We start from the raw sequence: 12,904 nt of genomic DNA, 5'->3' as shown, positions 1-12,904 counted from the left end.
CCAGTCGCTTAGGGATCGGGGATTGTTCTGCCTGCATTCACCACCATTTGTTGTAGTGGGGATCCTGCAACACACATATATCAAACCAGGAGTCCCGTGGAAAGGAAATATATATGGACAGACAGATTCTTGATAGCTGTTTCAGAGATGTTTATTTCTCCAGCCGCATGGCCGGGGCTCTGCCCAGGAACTGTTCCAGTCACGGGACCAAGGGTCCTTCTGCCCGCGCAGGGAACACAAACCAACCAATGGGAACGAGGCTGAGCAGGGGCAGGGAAACCCCGTGTCTGTCCCCTCAAGGTCCCTCTCCCAGGGCTCCATGGCAGGAGGGGAGACCCCAACAGGGAACTGGCTGGACATCTGTTAACAAGTGATGAACAAGTTCATTGTGCATCAATAGTTTTGTATATTTTAGTTATTTTATCATAATTATTACCATTATTTTTTTTTTCTGTCCCATTAAACTGTCTTTACTCAAGAGTCTTCTCACTCCTACCCTTCTGTCTTGGTTTAAGGCAATTTAATGGGTGGACACTTGAAAATTAATTACCTCCCATTTAGTTTTAACCATTTCCCCTTCACCAATAAGGAGAGATGAATGTGAGAAGACATAAATGAAAAAAAAAAAGTTTACTAAAAAATGAAACAGCAACAAGCAAAAATTACAGTAATAATCACTTGATATAAAGGTGCTGAATTCTCATGGACTCCCGAGGAACAAAGGAAAACAAAATGGTGGAGAAGGCCCTCCCCCAAGATGGCACCTCCAATAATAACTGTACAGTCTGAGAGACAATGGCAAAATGGCAAGCAAGCCCCCCTCTCCTGACCACACGTGGGGAGAGAGAACAAAAAGAGAAAAACAACATAGCAACCAAACTGCTGTGATTGCAAAAACTCCCCTTTCCCTCAAACAACAGCAGGGAACAAAGACAAATAAAAAGAATTCTGGAATCCAAAACCTGTCAATTGCTTCCCCTGTGCTGTTTGCTTCACACAACCTCACAGGGTCTCTTTCTCTCCCAGCAGTGGCAGCTCTGTCAGCAATGGTGGCTGGAGAATTCTTGTGCCTGGAGAACTCAGAACTGGAGAATTTGGGAACTAGAGAACTCAGGAACTAGAGAACTCAGGAGCTGGGGCAGTGGTGAACCTCTGTTCGTCTGGTGGTGGCAGTTCCTGCTGCAGACAGGTATTGAGAAATACATTCTGAAACAGTTGTCAATTGTGAAATGCAGCTTCTCAGGTTAGATAGATATAGAATACAATATACTTTTTTTTTGGTGGGGGAGGGTTACCCAGGACTGTAGGTACAAAAATGCTGTTAGTGAGGATCTTCTTGTTATTTTTCTAAGTCCGTGAGAGACTTTTCTCTCTCACAGAAGAGGTAGCAGGGAATGTAAACAACCAAGCCACCTGCAACCTTGGAAAGTCTTGTTTATGGTATAGTAGAAAATATTTTGATAATGGATGTTTTAGGATTTTGGCCAATTGCCCCCAAGGGGTGGCTGGTCCTTTGTCCAATTAGACTATGAAGAAAAAATCTATAAAAGAGTTTGTAAAATAATTAAATAAATCAATCTTGCTGCACAATTCCTACCTGCTGGATCTTCTCCTCCTCCTCCTCCCTATGGCTGCGGGACACGGTGATATACCATAGGAACCAGGTCTGCGGTAATACAGGACACCTATGTATTCTGTCTCCCATCCCACTGGGGCACTTGTCTATGTAACCACCCAGTTTCAGGTCATCTGAAACTTGGCAAAAGTGCTTTCCATCCCATCATCAAGGCCATATGTGAAAGCACTGAATATGTGTGGGGCCCTCTGTCAAATCCTGGGAGAGCCAGATCTGGGCAGGTTGCCAATCTGATTAGAAGCTCTTGAACACCATGCTCTGAATGCAGCCTGTTTAGCTTGTTTCCTATCAATTTCACAACCATCCAATCAATCTGTATCTTGCAAGTTTTCCCAGGAGAAGGCAGTGGGAAACTGTGTTAAGTGCTTTGCTGAAGTCCTTGAAAGAAACATCCCCTGCTCTCCCTGTGTTAAGAGAAATGATCAGGTTAGTCTGGCATGACTTGATTTTGTTAAACCCATACTGGCTTTTCCCCATTGCTTTTCTATGTTTTCTAGTAACTTATAGGAGGACTTGTTTCATTACTTTCCCAAGTATTGAAGTAAGGTTACCGAGCCTGTCACTTCCTGGTCCTCTTTTGAGTTCTTTTTGTAGATGTGTGTGACACTTGCCTTCTTCCAGTCATGAGGGACATCCCTTGATCTTCACAGCTTACCAAATCTTACAGGAAGTGGCCTTGAAACAGTGCCAGCCACTTTCTTTGACACCTTGTGGTAGATTCTGTCTGAGTCCATAGATTTATTTGGGTTGTGTCCTCACAAGAGATCACAGCTCTGTCCGTCTTCCACCACCAGTGTGTCAATGTATGCATCATAGCCTTTTGTTTATGTGATCTAAGGTCCAACAGCATTGGCAAACACAGAGGCAAAGAAGATAATGACAATCTCTCTCTTGTAAGCAGTATTAGTGAAATTTCCTTGCCTTTTTAGTAATGACCCTATACCTTCCCTCTTTTACATAAACTGCAAATCCACCTCCTATTTCTTTCCTATTTTACTGAAGGTGTTTGTAGCCATTCCAGTTGTGACCTTTCCTACCAAGTTTCTGTGATTTCTGTGTTATTCATAACTCATGGGTTTAGTATGAAGTTTAGTATTCTTCCTGTTTGTTGTCCAGATGATATGCACTGTTATACACACATTTAAGGTAGCTGGACTTAGGTTTCTTGCCTTTGGAAAAAGTTAGGGAGTACTCTTCACTATTCTGGTAGTGTTTATCTACCCTGTTGCTTATGAATACACAAATGTTACAGCTTTGGTCCCTACCCAATAAGTTCATTAATTAGAGAAAAAATACTTTAGAAAATTTTTGTGTATAATATCTTTTCTGACAACTGCAATTTCTGTCGACAAAACCCCCTCACTCTTTTCTCATGTACATGGCAGTCTAAGTCTTTGCTTAGAACCCTATGTATTATGGGTTGAACTTAACCCATACTCTTTGCATTCAATGGAGGTGAAGTTCCATGCTTTGCAATGGTAAGTCTTCACAAAGTGAATAATGTGAATTGAATACAAGTATTGTGGTGTTTATATGATCTTAAGTATTAGCAAGCCAAAGGAAGAATCAACATGTTATGTAAGCTGTGTATACAGATTTAAGCCCTTGTTTTGCAGACATTTATATAGGATTTACCGATAAACAAATTAGACATCAATCATATTTAAATAAATGAAAATCCTTAATCTCCATACTGAATGTAAACCAGATAATTTCACTTTTTCATATAGGGTAATGACCCTCTACGCCCTCTAAATATTCCAAACTTTAAGTAATTAATATCAGGTGCCAATTTTTTAAGGGATAATCTTTGCAGCATTGAAGTATTTGCCTTTTTCATAATTATAGTGTCTGACGTTCTTGTCATGGTTTTAATTAACATCTGAAAAAATACTGGTGGCCTTTAAATTAGTTGCTCCTCCTTTCCTCATCTTTTCTTCCCCCACTGATACATACTTTTTATTTGTGACATTCATTTCAGAAATATGTTTTGAAGATTTTTTGCCTGTTTCCCACGTCAAACAGTTAAAATGAAAATGACTTTTTTTGACAAAACCACACTTTTTAAAAGAATGTGTTTTCTAGGTCATAACTACGATCATAAAAACAATAAAGTACAGCGTATATTATAAATGTTTAAGGCTCAAATTCAAGTGAACACTTGAGAAACAAATAAAATACTATACGGTTGTTTTTAAGATCTGTATTTCTTCTGGGTTTTTTCTCTGTTTACACATCAAAGAAAAATTTAAAATAATTCAAGACAATTGACTCTTGTCATGAGTTGGTTATACTTTTGCATTTTATTTCCAAGAAGGAGCTCCCAACAGGGACTTAAAACCAAAGGAATAGTCTGAAGAGTGTCACGGCAGAATTCGGTTAATATAGGCACAAACAGATTGCACTGCATGCAAGTATACTCACCTATTTATTAGTCATGGCTGCTTTTTCTCTGTGCAGGCACATCATCTTGGTAGCACGCTAGATGATTCACATGTAACAATATAGAAATGTCAGCTTCCTTCAATTCTTGTGGATATCTGGATGTCTTCTCAACTGAAGTTGAATTGAGTTGAAACATTGTGAAATTATTGTTTTTAACACTAGTAGTAAAAAAAAAAAAACAGGAAAAAAGGCAAAACAACCCTGCATCAGACTGACCATGAGCTGCTATTGATTATCCAAGTGGTTTCTTGTTATTGAAACCTCAGTTGCTTAGTCACTTTAAACTGTCCATTTTTGCCAGACTCTCTTTCTAACTTATGCAAATGTTGCAAGGCTATACCAACTTCAAATGAGCTTGAAACAAATTACAATTGTTATTCCCTACCAGTTAAGACAACTACAGTGAAGAGTTGAAAGAAATACAGAAAAAAAAAAAAAAGCATTTATATGAAATGAGAATTGTCTTGATAAAGAGGAAGCCTAAATGCCTTCTGATGTCCAGAAGGTGTTGCAGGAATTTATCTGGACATTTGAATTCTGTCCATTGATTATCTTGAAACATTTTCATTGACTGACAAAAGCTGCATGTGAGCAGTAGGCAAGCTTTCTGTCCAAGCATATCAACAGATTGTGTAAATAAAAGCATAAAACTCTAATATTCCATTTATGTAACCATAACATTTTATCTCCTAGAAGACTTTTAAAAGTAGATGAACAGTGTGTGCAAAAGACTGTTTTGGAATGCAAAGGCAGCTGTCTTGAGGGGATCACACTACTCTTTATTCCTTAACATACAGGGTATTGGTAAGGAGGTCTTAATACTAAAGTGACAGGTCTAGACATAGCAAGAAGAAAGGTTTGTGCTTGCTATTCTAGATTACGATAAAACGCAAACTGGTATGCCCAAATCGATGCACCTTAACTCTTACCAAGGTTCTTCTTTTGGTGTAGTATACAGCTGAATCAGCTTGTTGGTTTTAAAGCTGATAAAAAAATTATGCTCTTACTTCTATTTTTCCCTTACCCGACACCTTCACTGCCTGCCACATCAGGGAGTGTATTAGTTTCTTTTAGTCAGACAAGCAAAAATGTTGTTTAAGGGAACTCATATAAAGAACCTTACGGGAGATAGGGCAGTAGAGGGGCATCAATGCTTCAAGAGCAAAGGAGCAGCAAGCCTCTAAGTCAATCCCTTCTTTTCCCAAGAGCAGTTTTTACTTTGCTCACATCAGTGATCTGTTTTGCAATTCAGCCTCAAGAGAGGAATAGACAAAACTAAAGGAAGATGTGTTAGTATTGGAAATGGACGGCTCGGTTTAGAGTTCTCCAAGGACAGCTTTGCTGTTGAGTAAAGGTATATGAGACTTGCAGTCAGCTTAGATATTCCAACTAAAAAGGTGTTAGGGTGAAAATACTGATGAGAAAGCAGTTGGCCTTCTTTTTGAGATCTTCAGGAGTTGAAGAGTTCTTTGCAGTACCTAGTTTCAAATCTTTTGGTGTAAGCTGTGTATGTTTGCCGCTAAAACCTGAAAAAAAAAAAAAAAGAGAGAAACATCAGAGTATAGAGAAGTTACTGGACATGAAGGGGGGTGTGTGTTTGTAGTTTTCTACTATGGCTCAAGCCATTTGCTACAGATAAATGCTTAAAAGCAATGGAAGTTGTGACCAAAACCTCTTTTACTCAGACTCATACCAGTCTGAGAAAAGAACATAAACAGATTAACTAATTGGGAATTAATGTATCAATTCCCATACTAATTACAACCTGAAAAGCTAAAAGCCAGTGGGAAAATCTAATTGAAAAACTAACAATAGACAAGGAACATCTACAGCTTCACTACCTTTTCTAGATCTCAAAGTTAGGTGTAAGACTTTGAGCCAGCTACAGGTGATAAAATTAAGTGCACCAAGGACACCATAGGGAAGTATCATGATTGCTTTATGTAAGAAAAAAAATAATTTTTCTTTTTTCCACACTTTACTCCCTGAAATTTAAAAATAAGAATGTGTTTTGTTAAATGTTCTGAAACACAGATTCTTTTAATCTATTTCTTGATGCACTAAAAGTCCTTTTAGAACACAAAATAACAATTATCAGTTAGGTTTTAGTTTTCTTTTAAAATGAGAAGTGTGTTGGTTCATTACTATTGAAATTGTTAGTGAGAATATAATGATATGGTAAATCAAAAGATATTCTCAAACAGCTGGAAAAAGAGCCAATTATTCACATTTCTTTTGATATTTTCAAAATTGTCATTCTTGCATTTGAATTTTAAAGTAAAATAATTTTGAACAACAATTCCTTTAAAGTACTACATTTCAAAGATTAATTTTTTTAGAAATGTATTTTGTAGATTTTTACATTTTTTTCCTTTTGTAATAACACTTTTTTAATATAATGACATGTGAAAACTTTGTCAGTCAAGAAAATAATTTAAAACTTGTCCCTAGTTTATGGATTTTGTCTTCTTCATTCAGTTTTGCTACTGCACTTGCAGAACCAAAAAAGGTTGTCTTCAGGGACAGATTTTACAACAACTTTTGGGTTAATGTTTTATTTCTTTTTTTTTCTCAATTGCCACTCATAGATATTTTATATTTCTGAATCTTGTGTCAAAGCCTAATATTGCAATAAAAACCTTGCAAATTTCTTCCTATATGATCTTTTCTTACCAATAATCTGTTTTTCCTATCACCATAACAGTCTCAAGAATTAGCACAGAGGGCTATGTTTTTTTCTGAGCATATAAAGCGAAAAGCATTTTTGCTAGGCAGACTGACAACCTCTCAAGTAAATTATTCACAAAAGCAATGACTTCAATCTCTTAAAATTCAGTCTATTAAAATTCAACAAAAACATTTAACATATTTTGATCATAAACAGTAGTGATGTGTGGGTCTTACCTTTGCTCAGTCTTCCTCTTTTTCAAGATAGTCTCTTTTTGCTGCTGTTCTAGTTTTTAAACTTACGGTCTTGAGAATTCATGAATAAAGTAGTTGCAAGATTTTTCACCTATGCCAAGATAATTTTGTAAAACCTTCTGCCTTTGATATCCACTCCAATGCCTCCATCAGTGCAACTTGAGAGCATCTGAAAGAAAAGGAAGGCCTTTTCTGGTCAGGAGCAAACCACAATATTAGCCTGTGTTCTTGGAGAACTAGAAAGGAAGGAAGGAAGGAATAAGATAAATCACTATGTTACCATATTCTCTGAAAGAGATATTGCTGTATCTTTTATATGGTTAAGCAGAGACTCAGGAAAAGCATTGAACTGATCTGTGGTACAGAGCCAATAGATATAGTATTATTTTAATGGTCATTCAGTGTATCAGTTCCTCTGTCTTTAAAGATTCTATGTATCCTGAATAAGTATGCAATTAAAGAAAAAAAAAAAAAAAAAACAACAAACCCTGAAACAGGGATCAGTGTGGACAGTCTATCCTTAAACTGTGAAACTTACTTATAGGAGAAAGATCTGTTTGAAAGCATGAAATTAGCCCACAGATTACATCTTGTTCTTTTCATTTGTGTCTCCTTGTGAAGATGATTTTTCCCTTACAGTGATGTGTCTTCTAAGAAGGCATCAGTGGTTTGTTGGTATGACCCAAGATATATACAGAAGCACATCAGAATTAGAGATTCCTAAAGGAGAAGGAGTCATAGAATGAGAAGAGCTTAGGTTAGAAAAGACTTTTAAACGACATCTAGTCCAAATACCCTGCTATGGGCAGGGACATCTTCAACTAGATCAGGTTGTTCAGAGCCGTGTTCAACCTGACCTTGAGTGTTTACAGCGATGGGGAGAGTTTACTGCCTGGCCTGAGAAACTGGTTCCAGAGCTTCAATAATGCCATCTTTTTTTTTTTTTCCTTGTATTTATTCTGAATATACTTTCTTTTAATTTAAAACCACTGACCTTTGTCCTATCACAGTAGCCCCTACTAAAAGGTCTGTGGTCATTTTTCTTATAAGCCCCATTAAGTATTGAAAGACTACAAGGAGGTCTCCCGGGAGCCTTCTCTTCTCCAGACTGAACAACCAGCTCTCTCTGCCATTCCTCATAAGAGACACATTCCTCTAATATTTTTTTGGCTCTCCTCTGGACCAACTCAAACAGGAGTATGTCTTTCCTGTGCTAAGAACCCCAGACCTGGACAGAGAACTGCAGGTGGGGTCTCCTCAGAGCAAGTGAAGGAGAATCACCTCCCTTGAGCTACTCAGTGACACTTCCATAGAAGGTGTAAAATCTGAGAAACCTTGTATGAAATGATAAATAAAATTGTTGGGGGAAAAGGAACAGAGAGGTTCTTGAATTTACTTACAGACACGGAGTTTAGGTTTTCTTCCATGTTGGACAAAAGAACTTTATAAACATTGGTTCTCATTATAGGTTCAAACTGAAAGCTTACAACCATGGTAATGAAAGCATGCATGTTTTCTAAAGATGTTTTGTTGAAAATTAAGAGCTGCCTAAATAGTGTGTTTTATTCTAGTAGGTGGCTTTACCTATTACTATTACTAGCAAAATGAAAACAAGGGCTAGTTCATAGTCCCATTAAATCTGTTTAACAATGTCAGTACTTTCTCCCCTTACAATAGAAATTGATTAAAAATAACTCAAAGGAACAAAACAAAGCAAAATAAAAATCCTTGATAATAATAAGTTTAATGAACAAAACTCAAACACAGCATCCACAACAACAAAAAAAAATCTAAAACCAACCAAATCAACCAAAAAAAAAAACCCTCACAAAAAAACCCCCGAAACAAACAAACAAACAAATAAATAAATAAATTAGATTTTACAAGAGCTAAAGGATGTCTCAAGCATGTGCACCGGGCAGAAGGAGAAAATACCAGTAGAAGAAAACTGAGTCAGGATATTCTTGAGAAAACTCAAGTTGGTATGACCAGATGATACAAATTTGGAGGAGTGGGGTTCTGAGTGTGCTGACTGAAATAATTCTGAAGGTAGATAACATACGAACTACATATCCCCTTCTCCCTTTCATCATGGAAGGAGTCACAGCCTCCTCCTCTGAAGGCCTATACTATGCCAAGTGTCCCTGTGGCAGCCGTCTGGGACCCAGCCATGCTGCACTGACAGCTGACCAGAACCATGACAGCAGCTGGACATGGATTTGCAACTGGTGCAGTTGCAGGTCATTATGCTTTCCACCTTTGGAAAACATTGGAGAAGGTGATTACAGAGACAGTAAAGAGGATTTTGACCTCTAGTCTTTCACTGTACTATAAAGGAGGATTTGAACAGAAAATGACTGGGTAAGAAGCTAGTGTTAGTTTAAGTCCATGTACTGGCAGGGCTAAAATCAGAACAGGCCACAGAAAAATGATTTTGAATCATCCCTATAAAGGAAGATCACCTTACTTAGCAACAAAAGCAAATGAAGCAAAAGACTATTGGAATCCAGTGACAAAAACTGAAATCCAAAGCTTTGGCTCATAGGAGATTCAGCAGATACATTATGCAGCATCATTCACATTTTCTTCTGTACAGTTCTTAGCACAATACTATTTTTCTTATGTATTAAATACTATTATTCTTATGCATTATAGCAATTAAAAATTTGGGATATTTAAAATCAAAGTAAAACCTTTACAGTATAAAAGTTTGTGTAGTCATCCTTCTGCAAGGAGGAGCTGAAGTTGATGATCCTTATGAAGCACTTATGGGTGCCTTCCAACTTGAGAAATTCTGTGATTCTATGATACATGCAATAGTTAACACATTATGTACCAAGTGCAGAACACGTTTGTACAACCTAATTGACTTCTGTGGAGATTTGGATGCAATTCATTTTGACTTTAGCACACCATCTCTCACAGCACCTTATTATTCAAGAACAGACATCACCCCCAGTGGAATGGTCTGCTAGATTAGTGAAAAATTTGGTGAGTTGTAAGTCTCAGGAGGTAAATTTTAAGTGACTGTTTTAAGTGACTGTAGCTGAAGGCTGGCTACAATTGTAAAACTGACAGCAATTGAACACACACAGACCAAGCATCGATGATGCAAGGAGGTTTATTGAAAAGAGGCACAGATATTTATATTGTTTAGGCTTCTGCATAACAATTTCTGTTTGTTCTGTCTACGTGCTAGCTAATGCATAGCAAGCTATAATGTTACTTTTTCATTTGTGCACTCATCTTGCTGCAGGATGTTCTGCATTCTTCAACAGGATGTTCTGTTCTGTGCAAAGGGAAGTGATTTCTGCAATTCCTTCTTTCTGCATCTTTCTCATAGCTCCTGCTGTACCATTTTTAACATGTCAGCCACACTGTCTATGTTTAACCCATTCTGTTCTGCAACATAAAACCTTAGGGTTCTGTCTGACATATTTATGACTGACTCACAGGAGGAGTTGTAACAAACCCTTTTCAAGCATGTAAATGACACCAGACTGAGATTCAACAAAACTAAAAGGCAGAGCTACTGCCAAGGGACGAGGACAGATCACCAAGAAGCTCACTGAATTTAATAAAGACGAATGCAAAGTCTTGTGTGTGGGACAGGCTAATCCCATCCAATGGTGTAGACTGAGAACTGGCTAGCTAGGAAGCAGCTCTGCTTTAGACGACCTGGTGAACCTGGTGGACTTTTCTTTATTCAACACTCGTTAGTGTTATGTGGAATACAATGGGATTTCTTCCCCCATCCCACATATAAGAAAGAGACAGACAAGCTGGGTTAAGTTCAGTGAAGAGCAACAAGTATTGTCTAAGGTTGTAGTATGTGCCCTCTGGACAGAACCTGAGGGGAATGGACTTGTGAATGTCCCACAGAAGGAAATGTTTATAGGCACCTAAAAGCTGTCTTCCTATGCTTATGATGAGGTTACTAAGAAGCAGGGGATCATTTTTATTGAGATATAAAATGAATGCCTATGGTCATAAATTGAAACAAAAGAGTTTCCAACTAGATGTAACAGAAAAAATCACTGTAACGATAATCAAGCTTTGGAAGATATTGCCTGGATACCAGCCTGGTTCACATACTTATTTTATGCAAACAAATTCTATTTAAAAGAGTTTTGGTGTCCACTTGGAATATAATTAAGACTAATTACTGAAGCAGATGGCTTTTTAATGGCCTAAATAAGAAACTCATTTCAGAATTGAACCTTTCCCTGAATGAATTGGTATGTATTCCAGAAGTATAGATGCATTCCTGATTTGACTGGGGAAGAAGCTAAGTCATACTGATGTGAATATGTCGTTTTAAATGCAAGTATCTATTAAGTAGGGAGTAATGAGCACCAATGCCATAAATTCTTGGTTTGGAATTGTTGGAACATGGATAAATTATTCTTATTAATCTGCCTTGCTCTGGTGCTGTTTGGCTTTTGCATTCTTCTTTATCAGCCTCAGGTAACAGCTGCCCTCATGAGACCTGTCTCCTAGTTTTCAGGTAAAAGAGGTGTAAAAGACTGGATTGGAAAGGCAGCAATTTTTGGCCTGAAAAGAATGTGATTGAAACTGCCTCACCACAAGTTATGCTGATGGTTTGAAACTTACTATCTCATTAATGGTAAAAGTGAAATAATGTAGCTACTCACTTGATTTTTGCTTTGGTTTGGAAACTGTAGCAGTTCTTCCTCTTCTGTCCTTTATCTGCTTTCTTTCTAAAGAAGCTACATAGCTTCCTTGATTTATTCACTTTGAATGCAGTTTTGTTTAAGGTGCACAACATGTGATTGCATTCTTATTTCATGAAGAAATGTAAAATCAAATTCTAAATTGTAAGCACAGAGGGAAACAGTAAATAAGTCTGTTTGATGCACTTGTTAAGGTAGCAGTTGGTTCAAAATCTCTTTTATATCAGCCTTTGAGATTGCTTTCAGAGATAAAGACAGAATGATGTCTTTCTGTGGAAAAGTTTTTTCAAGCTATGGTTTATAGCAGTTAAAAATTGTCTGAGATACTTTGAAGGGACTAAAGAAAAACGAGAAAGAATGGATTTTACTCTTATTAATTGATTGCTATATTATTTACATCAGAAATAACAGTTGCTTTAGATATGTTCTAATATGTGTAGGAAAATCCTTGATATTAAAAAGTAAATTTGCCATTTAATTATTTAATACATCTAAAAAATTAGACCTAGCCAAATCCCAAATCATAGGGAGTTTCTCTGAGAAAGTGCAACACGTTCTTTTCTTGTCCTCTCACTCTGTTTGGTAAAACTGTGCTTCTACCCAGGGCCCTGTTTGTCATCCTTGCATTTGGTTTACACGGCAAAGCTTTGGTAGCAGGGAGACTACAGGGGTGGATTCTTGAGAAGATACCAAAAGCTGCACCCACGTCTGACAGAGCCAGTACCTGCCAACTACAAGACAGACCCACTGCCGGCCAAAACTGAGCCATCAGTGGCAGCGGTAGCACCTCTGTGACAATATTTTTAAGAAGGGGGGAGAAGAGGAGGAGTAGAGAAAGGGGAGGAGGGAGACGGGAAGGAGAGAGGAGGTGGAGGGGAGGGGGACCTTTCAACCTTTTGAAAAATTCTGGAATAAAATCAAAGTCATGTATGTTTTGCCAGAAGATCAGAAATTAACCAGTTTGTTGTGCAAGTTACTGGAGGGGTTTTCAGCCGCTGTGAGCTGGCAGAAGGGGGTTTTACCCCTCGCGTGCCGACACAAAGAAGCCCGGAGGTCAACGCTGAAACCCCTCTGGAAGGTGACACTCAGTGCCCAACACACAATGAAAAAGGGGTAGAGCTCCTCACCTAAAAGCGGCTGTATCTTCCTGTCGCTGTCAGGCAGGCACGCAGGCAAAGGCAAAGAAGTAAAGAGAGGGCACTCTCCG

General features: G+C 37.9%; 1 long non-coding RNA gene across 1 annotated transcript; it reads right to left on the bottom strand.

Moving 5' to 3' along the window:
* Window positions 1–340: 340 nt before the first annotated feature.
* On the bottom strand, window positions 341–12,904 carry LOC121667242. The gene is made up of 5 exons (XR_006016978.1): window positions 12,825–12,904; window positions 7,542–7,723; window positions 6,986–7,172; window positions 1,598–5,607; window positions 341–1,179 (listed from the first exon to the last, which is right to left on the bottom strand). It is a non-coding gene; the product is annotated as an uncharacterized LOC121667242 (long non-coding RNA).

Source organism: Corvus kubaryi, unplaced genomic scaffold, assembly GCF_017639235.1.
Source record: "Corvus kubaryi isolate FWS band 111438036 unplaced genomic scaffold, C.kubaryi_AGA036_p1.0 37357, whole genome shotgun sequence".
Classification (NCBI taxonomy): Eukaryota; Metazoa; Chordata; class Aves; order Passeriformes; family Corvidae; genus Corvus; species Corvus kubaryi.
This window is presented reverse-complemented; position numbering and strand designations above follow the sequence as displayed.